At 51.3% G+C, this 12017-nt stretch overlaps 1 protein-coding gene across 5 annotated transcripts in view; it reads left to right on the top strand.

Moving 5' to 3' along the window:
- RBPMS (RNA binding protein, mRNA processing factor) overlaps positions 1-12017 on the top strand; it is a 151597-nt gene that overhangs the window by 90105 nt on the left and 49475 nt on the right. The gene's annotated exons all lie outside the window — the stretch shown is intronic.

Here is a 12017-nt window from a genome sequence, read left to right as displayed (position 1 = left end):
GTGAGGGAAAGGTGTTACCAAGGGGCATGTTGTCATCCGGAAAATCAGCATTTGGTGAATGGGAAAGCTTCCAAAAGTGATGGGTTTGTAACAGCTTCTTTCACTCATCCTATCCTGTTCTGGGTGTCTTGCTGGTAAATGCAGGGAAGTAGGCAGCTCCCTGCAAAGAGTCTGTGCATCTCCCTGAACTCAGACATTTATTTGTTTTTCCTTTTTTATGGTTTGTTTGTTTTTTAATTTAAAAGATGAGAATGGAATTTCTCATAACTTTCTGCCTTTGATCATTAAAATGTGTTGTTTCTGACTCAGCCTATTTATGTGAGATGATCTTCTCCCTCTTTCTCAAAACACTCTTCATCAATATAGTTATGGGTAATTAGATGTACATATACTTGTGTGTATGTATAAATATTCAGTACTGCAATCTACACAAGGCTACCAAAAGAAACACTTGAAAATCTGGAAATGCCAAAGTTAAGGTTACCTGCAGAACATTACCTCTGCCTCCTTATGTGTAGACACTATGATAAAGTCATATTAACTTACTATTCTCTCTTCGAGTGATTGCTCATATCCATTCCAATATAGCTGTGTGCGCACCCCGTGCACAGATTCCCGGAACTTTTTTCCCTTAGCAAGCCCCGTAGGGTCAGCTCAGGCGCCCCCTGGAGTGCTGCGCTCATGCCGCGGTACATAGGGCACTGCCGACCCTGCGGGCCCTCAGTTCCTTCTTTCCGCCTGTGACGGTTGCTGGAACGTCTGCCTCTTGCATATCACAAGTAGCCTCCCTTAGCAATTCTAGTGCGTTTCATTGTTCAGTTAATAGTTGTTGATAGTTAAGTGAATAGTTCAAGTTAATAAGTTAGATAGTGTCCTTAGGTACTACAGTGGAGCCATGCCTGGCTCCACTGGATTTAAGCCTGCACCCTGTGTGCAAAAGCCTTTCCTGTGAGTGACCCTCACGATTGCTGCCTCCGATGCCTCAGGGAGCAGCATAGAAAAGAGAAATGCCACATTTGTAAGGCCTTCAAGCCCCGTACCCAGAAGGAGAGGGACGCCAGGCTGAAGGCAATCCTGATGGAGTCCGCACTTCGCCCGGACTCCGAGCCATCTCGTTCTCCAGCAGCACCGAGAGTCTCCTCGGTGCGGAGTGCTCCACCGGCACTGGTACCAAAGCCTTCGGCACCGAAAAAGAAGAAGCAGCCTGAGACTGCCCACATGGACTCCCCCCTGCGACAGGTACAGCAGGGGGTGACCCAGGAGATGCCCCAGCCACGTGCTGTGGGGAATACTCCGGTACCAACATTTCCTCGCAGGGAGCCTCCCCCGACTCCTGGGGGTGGGGAGCGCCCCTGCAAGGGCCATTGACGCTGGAGGCTTTTGCGGCAGCACGTGCCCTCCTGGGCATGCCCATGCCTCCATCCCCCCCTTGGCTGAGGGTTCCGGGACTGGCATCTCGGGGTAAACTCAAAGTCTCCCCCCAGACGGTCAAGGAGGGTTGAGAGTGCAGGTTCTCCTCCTAGCTCCGACTCAGAGTCGTCGAGCTCCTCGACACCGCGCCACCGGGGGCGATCGAGAGGCACACATGCGAGGCCACGACGCTCCAGTACCGCCTCGCGCACGGGCCACAGCTCCGGTTCTCGTGCCCTGGTACAGAGCCAGGCTCGGCACCGATCCCTGACCCCAGTGCACAGCCCGGTGCGGCAGCACAGGTGACGCTGCTCGAGATCCCTGGCATACAGCCCGCCGCGGGTGACGGTGCTCATCAGTGCAGCGCATCATCTGGCATCGACTATCTCGGCACTGACCATCTCGGCGCCGCCTGCTTCAGCACTGCCTGTTCTGGCACCACCTGCCTCGGTGCCGACTGTCTCGGCACCGCGAGATCAATCGCAATCGGGGTCGGCATCGCGACGACATAGGCATCACCGCTCTCAGTCCCAAGGTGGGAAGTGTCGCTGTAAGACATCGAAGCGGAGGAGGCGATCCACATACAGCTCCTCCAGCAGCTCGTCCCTCCGTCGGCATTGTAGACATCGACACCGTCGGTCATCCTCGTCGTCGTCTTGGGGCTGTTCACCTCCCTGGAGCCGCAAGTGTCGATCGAGCGGCTCCAGGTCCCGGGGGCACCATCCAGATACGACCCAGCAGGCACCGATGCCAGTACCGGCATGGCCCCAAGGCCCTAGGCAATGGCCATACTGGGAGCCGTGGGGTACCCAGATGGCCCAAGGGACCACATCCATTCATTCCTCGGTGGCCCAGCCAGCGCCCCCACCTCCGAGCCACCCAGAGCAGGGCCACCCCTCAGATGAGGGTTCAGACCCCGAGGAAGGTCCCTCCACAGGGCCCCTTCCGCAGTCCTCCTCCTCGTCCCCAGATGAAGTGGCTGCCAGGGACCATAACGCCCCCCTCTTTGATTTCCGGGCCCACCAAGACCTGCTGAAGATGGTGGCGGGCAACCTCAACCTTGAACTTAAGGAAATGTCCGAGGAGGAGGACTCCCTCTTTGGGGTATCCGGGTCGGCAGGACCGTCACGAGTCACCCTGCCGGTCCACAAGAGGGTGATGAAAATAGCCAAGGCCCTCTGGCAAACCCCGTCCTCAGTGGCCCCCACCTCCAAGGGCGCCGAACGAAAATACTCTGTCCCTAAGGAGGGGTTTGATTTTCTGTACACCCACCCTGCCCCAGGGACAGTGGTGGTGGAGGCTGCTAACCAGCGGGACCGCCATGGCAACACCACCAAGGACAAAGACAGTAAAAAATTAGACCTGTTTGGCCGCAAGATGTATTCTACTGTGACCCTGCAGCTGAGGGTCACTAATCACCAAGCACTCCTCGGGAGATACAATCTAAATCTGTGGTCCTCGCTGCACAGGTTTCAGTCGGTATTGCCCCCAGACCAGGCCACGGACTTCACCACTGTGTCCCAGGAAGGCGTGGCAGGGCAAACGCGGCATTGCAATCTGCCAGTGACGCGGAGGATACCGCTAGCAGGACAACGGCTTTGGCCATCGTCATGCGCCACTGCTCCTGGCTTCAAGCTTCAGGCTTCTCCCAAGAGGTCCAGCAAGCTATCCAGGACCTCCCATTTGACGGCGCTGGCCTCTTCTCGGAGAGAACAGACGAGAAGCTTCATGCCCTGAAGGACTCGCGAGCCACCCTAAGGTCCCTCGGGCTCTACACCCCGCAGGCCTTGAGGCGCCAGTCTCGGCCTCAGGCCCAGAGGCAGCCACAGCCTCCACCCAGGCTGCCTCCCAGACCCGCTCATCTCAGGAGGGGTCAGGATCGATACCGGGCATCTAGCCGCCGCGATCGCCCGGGGTCCTCTGCGGGGCCCCAGCAAGGCCCAAGCGAGGGCAATGCTGGCAATAAAAGGTTTTGACGGTGCGCACGAGGGTGGCACTCCTCCTTTCCCCCTGGATCTCTCCCGGCCCTTTGCCCACAGGCTCCAGCTGTACTATGCCGAGTGGGAAATCATCACCATGGACTGCTGGGTCCTAGGTGTAGTCCTCAGGGGCTATGCCCTGCAACTTATGGCCTTCCCCCCGGACTCACCTCCTACCCAGTCCCTCTTCAGGAACCCCTCTCACGAGCAACTCCTCATACAGGAGGTCAACTCCCTCCTCCTGCTCGGAGCGGTGGAAGAGGTTCCTCCACAGGAACGGGGAAGGGGATTTTATTCATAGTACTTCCTAATTCCCAAGGCCAAGGGGGGCCTGAGGCCGATATTAGACCTCTGCCGTCTGAACACGTTCATCAGACACATCAGGTTCCACATGGTTTCCCTAGCCTCCATTATTCCCACTCTAGATCCAGGGGACTGGGTATGCTGCCCTCGACCTCAAGGATGTGTATTTTCATATTACTATCCTCCCCGGTCACAGAAGGTTCCTCAGGTTTGTGGTAGCTGGCTGCCACTACCAGTTTTCAGCCCTGCCCTTTGGTCTTTCGTCCGCCCCCAGGGTCTTCACGAAATGCATGGCGGTGGTAGCGGCTCACCTGCGCCGCAGAGGGGTCCAGATATTCCCATACCTGGACGATTGGCTGATCTGGGGCAGGTCCAGGGCCCATGTGAGGAACAGCCTGGCACTCACCTGCGCCACATGCACCAGACTGGGGCTGCTCATCAACGAGCAGAAGTCCACACTCACCCCGGTGCAGCGCATAGAGCTAATCGGGGCCACCCTGGATGCCACCCAGGCCAGAGCCTTCCTTCCATGGCCTCGATTCGAGACCATGGCCGCCATAATTGCCGATCTGCACAGGTCCCCCACGACGACAGCCAGGCACTGCCTTCAGCTGTTGGGACATATGGCGGCATGTACATATGTGGTGAGGCTGGCACGCCTCAAGCTCAGGCCTCTCCAAGGGTGGTTGGCCTTGGTGTATGTGCCAGCCAGATATTCGCTGAACAGGGTGGTCACTGTTCCCACACAGGTACTGTCCTCCCTGGATTGGTAGAGGAACCCGGAGGAGGTTCTGAGGGGTGTCCTTTCAGAGACTTGGCTCCTTCAGTGACCCTGATAACGGACGCCTCAGATGTGGGATGGGGGGCCCACATCAGCAAAGACCTGAGCACCCAGGGGCTCTGGTCACCAGACGAGAGGGCTCTCCACATCAATGTCAGGGAGCTCAGAGCAGTCCGCTTGGCTGGCAAAGTCTTCCTCAGGTTCCTGAGGGGCAGGATGGTTCAGGTCCTCACGGACAACACGGCGGCCATGTTCTATATGAACAGGCAGGGGGGAGCGCGCTCCTCGGCTCTTTGCCAGGAGGCTACTCAACTTTGGGACTCTGCTGTGAGGCACAACTTCCACATATCTGCCTCTCACCTCCCGGGGGTCAGGAACGACGAGATGGACCGCTTCAGCAGGTTATTCTTACCCCGCCACGACTGGTCACTGCACCCGAAGGTGGTGACTTCCGTTTTCCACAAGTGGGGGGTTCCCCAACTGGACCTGTTCGCGTCGTCCTGGAACAGGAAGTGCCAGAGGTTCTGCTCGTTCCGAGGTCGTGAGCCGGGCTCCCTCTCCGACACGTTCCTTCTAGACTGGACAGGGACCCTCACATACGTGTTTCCCCCCACTCTGCTCCTACCCAAGGTCCTCTTGAAAATCAAGAGGGACAGAACGGACATCATACTGATTGCGCCAGCTTGGCCAAGGCAGCACTGGTACAGCATGCTGCTCAACCTGTCCATCGACACGCTGATCCCGCTCCCGAGGCACTCTCTCAGGACCAGGGTCGCCTGCTGCACCCGGACCTGGACTCCCTCCACCTGACGGCATGGAGACTCCGTGGCTGACGGAGGGAGAGAGAGCCTGCTCCATACAGGTCCAGCAGGTTCTGCTGGGCAGCAGAAAACCTTCCACTCAGGTGGCGGAGTCCCGGGGTATCCCACCGAGCTGTTCGCCCATACAGGTGATTTTGGAGTTTCTCCTCCATCTGAAGCTCCAGGGTCTAGCACTGGCCTCCCTGAAGGTGCACCAGCCGATGGCGGTCTCTGTTCTCTCACCCCATATCTGTAAGGTTCCTCAAAGGAGTGGAGAGGCTATACCCGCAGGTCCGCGATCCGGTGCCTCCCTGGGATCTGAACCTGGTCCTCGCCATATTGACAGGACCCCCCTTCGAGCCCATGGTTACATGCCCGCTGCTCGTCCTTTCTTGGAAGGTAGCCTTCCTGGTGGCCATTACATCGGCTAGGAAGGTCTCCGAGATAAGAGCATTGACCTCGGAACCACCCTACATGGTTTTCTATAAAGATAAGGTCCGACTGAGACCCCACCCGGCATTCCTGCCTAAGATAGTGTCCTAGTTTGACTACAACCAGGATATCTTCCTCCCCGTGTTCTTTCCTAAACCACACGGTTCGGAGGAGGAGCGGAGATGGATTTGCTGGACGTCAGACGAGCCTTGGCCTTCTACATCGAGCGGACCAGGCCGTTCCGGAAATCATCGCAACTGTTCGTGGCAGTGGCGGACTGGATGAAAGGCTCACCGTCTCCACCCAGAGCATCTCCACCTGGATTACCACCTGCATTAGGACCTGCTATGAGCGGACGAAGGTGCCACTTCCAGGAGCTGTGACAGCACATTCAACCAGAGCCCAGGCCTCATCTGCGGCCTTCTTGGAACGAGTGCCCCCACAGGACATCTGCAGAGCAGTGACCTGGTTGTCGGTCCACACCTTTATGTCCCACTATGCCATCGTGCAGCAAGCGAGAGAGGACACTGGCTTCGGCAGGGCCGTGCTGATGAGAGCAGCTCGCTGGTAACTCCTACTGACCTCCAAGGTATGGCTATTTAATCACCTATATTGGAATGGATATGAGCAATCACTCGAAGAGAGAAAACAGGGTTACTTACCAGTAACTGTTGTTCTTCGAGATGTGTTGCTCATATCCATTCCACACCCACCCTCCATCCCCACTGTTGGAGTCAGCAGAAAGAAGGGACTGAGGGCCCACAAGGTCGACAGCGCCCTATGTACTGCGGCATGAGCGCGGCACTCCAGGGGGCACTTGAGCCGGTCCTCCGGGGCTTGCTAAGGGAAAAAAGTTCCGGGAATCTGTGCACGGGACGCGCACACATCTATACTGGAATGGATATGAGCAACACATCTCGAAGAACAACAGTTACTGGTAAGTAACCCTGTTTTTATTGGTTTTGTGGTAGCACTTTGTGGACCAGGACTCCATTGTGCTATGTGCTGTAAAAACACAGAAAAAAATAGACCCTGTCCCGAGGAGTTTACAAACCTCGCACAAGACAAGAGACAACAGGTGGATACAGGCAGATGGGGGAGCATAAGCAAACAATGAGACAGTCAAGTCTTTATTTACACTTTGTACCAGATTTTCAGAAGTATTCCGCACCCACAGTCAGGGCCAGATTTTCCAAAGAGCTTGGCTCCCAGTATGCAGAGCTCTTCTGAGAATTTGTCCCTACCTATCACAGTGGGAGCTTCTGGGTGCTGAGCTCTTTGGAAAATTGGGCCTTTAATTAGCTGCCCAAATAGGTGCTGAGCTCTTTGAAAAACTTGATCCGAGTGTGGGTGCTAAGCATTTGAAAATTTGTCCTTAGTGTCCATAGAAAGTGCCACAATGACTGTTCTGGAGAGGAAAGTGCTCTGTCCATCCAGGAAACAGACAAAGAATGGGCTGCATAAGATTCCCCCTCCATGTTTTTCATCCACAACCTAAAGGATCAGCATTAGAGATGAGATGTTCTTAGCTCATTCCTCCATGCCCAGGCCATTCTTATCTCTGCTGAGACTGCAATGCGTAAAGGCTAGGGAACTGGGGATGTATCTACTGGGAAACTAACTGAGACCACCAAACTCATTTCACATAAGCCATCCGTTGACAACTTAGTCACTGCCAGCCATTGCTGGATTTGAACTGGCAAACTAGAGATATGGTACATTCTCCTAAATGTGTGTGAGAGAGAGAGAGAGAGTGAGTGAGATCCAGGAATTGAAAAAACAACCAGAGTCCTGTAGCACCTTAAAGACTAACAAATTTCATCGGGCATAAGCTTTCGTGGGCTGCAACCCACTTCATCAGATGCAACCTAGTTGCGTCAGGAATTGAAGAATCTAGTTAGGACTTTCTGAAAATGGGAAGAAAACATTTCATAAATGCTGCCTGGCCCTGGTCCCTAATGTCTTCAGTGTGCTGCATTATAATCCAAGGAGCAGCATCCCCTGTTATTCCTGGAATGACAAAGCAGCAGTTCTTGTAGGTTGCACTGCACTGCTATCACAAAAAAAGCAGCTCACAGTGAAGCCATTTTTTCAAGCTTTTTTTTATGCTGAAAGAAGATTGTGGTTTCTGAGCCAGGATCATTCACTGTCACCTTAACAGCACCATCTTCAGAGTGGGATCACACTCCCTTACTGTTTCCGATCAGCTTCCACTGGCAGAAAAATTTAAAAAAAAATTTCGGAAAAGACCTCATGAATGAATCAGGTCGTAAGCATTAGCTGTAAATAAACCTCCAATAAACTTCAGTATGCGTAAGGAATGCAGGCCCTGGGAGTAATAAATTCCACAATTTAATCAGAAGCTTAAACTTCGTATCAGTTTCCCTACCGTTATTTATCTTTTTGGGTAAGTACCTTTTCCCACTGTTGTTACCCAACAAATAATTTATGATGTTATTAAATCATTCACAGCTATGTAGTTCCCGTGAGTCTTTATAGAAAACACTGATCAGTAAACTGAAGGCTCACAACTAACTCTAGGAAAACAGTAAATTAAAACAGACAGCTTCTAAAACAAGAGAATTATCTAGCAGTTGCAGCAGTTTTGCAAGTCTGGTGTTCCTATCAGATATGCAGTAAGGCAGAACAGCTTAAAGGGTCTTGTGCTGCATCTTCCTTGCATGCTTCTACACTGTGTCCCAGAACCTTAGCTGGCGTAAATCAGCACAGATCCACTGATGTCAATGATTTGTCTGATTGACACCACCTGAGAAGCTGGCCCTCCCATCCCTGACAGTGCTGTGTCTGAATACTATATGCCAGCTGCTTCCTAGGACTTCTCTCTGAAGAGAGCTCCTCTTTTGGAAATGGTGTGGTGTTGGGACAGGGAGGAAGGGTGGGTTACGAGCTTATCTTGCCAACTCCTGTGACTCCTGGGAGAGATACTGCTTTCTGCAGAGAATAACATGTGATGGACAATGTCAGGCCAGCACCCACTGAACAATGAGGGCTTGGGACCCACGCTGCATCTCATCTGAAATACCCTTTGAGTTCTGAGAAAAACCGTAAGCTGTCACCTCTCTAGGGCTGGCGAGGCCCATGCAGCTGAGGAGGATCTAGAGCTGGAGAGGTTCTTGCAGCTGGAGAGGGTCTAGGGCTGGCGAGGCCCATGTGGCTGGGGAAGGTCTAGCTCCCCCATCCCTGGTGGGGGAGGGAGGAGTCTGGGGCTGGTGAGGCCTATGTGTCTGGGGAAGGTCTGAGGCTGGCAAGGCCCCTGTAGCTGCCGAGGTCCCTATGGCTGGGGAAAGTCTAGGGCCGATGAGGCCCCCATGTCCAGGAAGGGTCTAGGGCTAGCAAGACTCACGCAGCTAACGAGGATCTAATGTGAGTTAAAATGAATTAAAAACTGGGTCCTTGAAGAAATTTAGCATCTGCCAGGCTTTTTTTTGTCCTAAATGATCTTAACACCAGAATAACACATACTCTTCAAACTCTCTACATACAGTAGTTACAGTTAATGATGATCTTGCGTACAGGCTATATTTAAAGAAATTTAGCTAAGTCATTAACGGTAGTTGTCTCTAATTGCTATTATTATACAGGCTACAGACAGGATCAGCCCAACAGCTCAGGAAACACTTATGTGAGGCCAGTTTGACATCACAGGTTAACTCAACCAGTCACCATTTGTCCTCTACAGCTAATCTGCATTCAACAACTCTGTTGGCTGTAATGACTTAGTGATAGGATGGAGACTGGATGTATGTCCAGAATCTTCACTGGTAGATTATTTGACCCCACTGTCGCTGCTTTGCTGTGGCTACCAGCTGGCCCAGGTGTCAGTGCCTGAAAGATTCCTCATAGACTGCTGCCTTAGCTCCACTTTGTGCTGAGACACAAGCAAAGCGGGAGCCTTTGAAGCACAGACACCTGGACTCAGGCAGTAGGCTACCTCTGTCTCCTTAACCCAGCCCTCTAAACCATATGTCAGTTGCAAATTAGGGCTAGATTCACCAGTGTGCCTTGGTTGCTTTAGTGACGCAAAACAGGCTATAAACTCAGCCTCAGTGACTTGGTGCACTCCAGCTTTGTTGTGCTGGTCTGGTGTCCTGCTGAATATGCCTTTAACTGTTAACAGTTAAACTATAGTTTAAGGATGTCTATCTTCAAACAATTAGAAATATCACATGGTAGCGTGCTCCTGGGGTTTCTTATGTAGCATTCGCATATGACATTTTTAATAATTTTACAAAAACTAAAAAAATTCACCAAAAAAAGCCACCTTAACATGGAGTTATGTTGACAGTATGTATCAGTAATTTAAGAGTGAAAAACATTACAGGGATTCTGTAATTATCCCAAAACCAAGTGTTATAAACTCAGGATAATTCATAGTTAAGATTACACTTAAAAGAAAGCCAAAGTTGTTAAGATGTGAAATGCACAGTGAGGGCACCGAAGAACCTTAACTCTGCCCTGCCAAAAGAAAAAATATGAAAAAAACTAAAGTGTTTTTACAAATAAATGTAATCCAATCCGGAACCACAAACACTGAAATGATGCACTACCCACAACTGTAGGGTTCTCAGAGGAACAGGGCAATTATGGAGTGATCCATAACCAGTCATCCAGTCCCAGCTTCTGGCAGTCAGAGGTTTAGGGACAGTCAGAGCTCCACAGGAATTGCATCCCTGACAATGTTGGTGTAAAGTCATTGATGGACCTATCCTCCTAATTCTTTTTTGAATCCAGTTATAGTTTTAGCCTTCATAACATCCCCTGGCAGTGAGTTTCACCAATTGACTGTGCATTGTGTGAAGAAATACTTCCTTATGTTTGTTTTAAACCTGCTGCCTATTAAGTTCACCGGGTGACCCCAGGTTTTTCTGTTATGTGAAGGCATAAATAACACTTCCTTATTCACATTCCCCACACCAGTCATGATTTTATAGACTTGTATCATATCCCCCCTTAGTTGCCTCTTTTCTATGCTGTAAAGTTCCAGTCTTTTTTATGTCTCTTCATATGGATGCCTCTAATAATTTTTGTTGCCTTTCTCTGTACTTGTTCCGATCTAAAATATTTTTTTTGAAATGGGGTGATCAGAACTGTACACAGTATTTGAGGTATGAACATACTATGAGTTTATACAGTTGCATTATTATATTTTCTGTTTTATTATCTATCCCTTTCTTAATGGTTCTTAACATTTGACTGTCACTGCACATGGAGTGGATGTTTTCAGAGAACTATCCACAGTGACTTCAAGATCTCTTTCTTGAATGGTAACAGCTAATTCAGACCCCATCATTTTGCATGTTCAGTTGCGATTATTTTTTCCAACGTGTGTTACTTTGCACTTATCAACACTGAATTTCATCTGCCATTTTGTTGTGCAGTCCCCCAGTTTAGTGAGATCCCTTTGTAACTTTGCCATGGTGTCACTACCAACCATCTGAGTCTGCTCTGCTGCCCTTTGTTTCCCTGGCTGCGCTAATACGTGCCCTGTAGATAGTTCCCACTGAGGTGTTACTTATAGAGGCCCCATTTATTGATGAGTTTAGAAAATGACAGGAACATGGCCAGAAGCCCACTAGCTGCCATTTCCCCCCCAGTCATCTTCCTGTTGTCACTCACCTGCCTTCTTCTGCACCTCCGCCCATCCCTTTCTCTCCTCTTCTCTCCCCCATGGCTGAGAGTGCAGTCAGAAGATGTCCCTGTCCACTCCTGCCTGCTGTGGAGATATGGCATTCAGCAGGCCTAGGAGTAAGGTAGCTGTTGTCAGTTAAACTTGTACTGTGCCTGACTGGTGAGGATACAGGCACTGACCTTTAAACTCTGCAGTCTTTGTGATGCCTGGAGGGGTAGAGCTTCACTATTTCCATTTATAGTTCCTTATTTCCATATGACGTAATGGGCGGAGGGATTTCTCTTGGTGATCAGGCCCCAGCTGTGCACCTTTGGCAGCTAACAAAAGGCTATGACAACCACGGAAAGGCCCAGCTAGCCAATCAGGACATAGTTTGAGCACTCAGTTTTCATAGCCAGGCTGCTGTTCCTGACTAACTCCCAAAGAAATGACACCATCAGCTCCCCTTTCCTACCAGCCAGCAGAACACATGCTTGGCCCCTCTGTAAATCCCAGTATTTGCAATGATTTGATTTCTTCTAGATCAGTGGGGCTCAATTTATCATTGCTCTGTGGCCCCTTTTCCCCAGTCAGGCTGGCACAAAGGGACTATAGGGCAGGAGTGCTCCTGGCTCAAGGGGTCTGTGCACCATGCACAGAGCCAGTGCTGTGCCACTTCTGCA

This window comes from Emydura macquarii, unplaced genomic scaffold, assembly GCF_026122565.2.
Source record: "Emydura macquarii macquarii isolate MOO-44397 ecotype Brisbane River unplaced genomic scaffold, CSIRO-AGI_Emac_v2 contig_1790, whole genome shotgun sequence".
Lineage (NCBI taxonomy): Eukaryota > Metazoa > Chordata > Testudines > Chelidae > Emydura > Emydura macquarii.
Note: the sequence above shows the minus strand (reverse complement) of the source record. Positions and strands in the feature narration are given on the sequence as shown.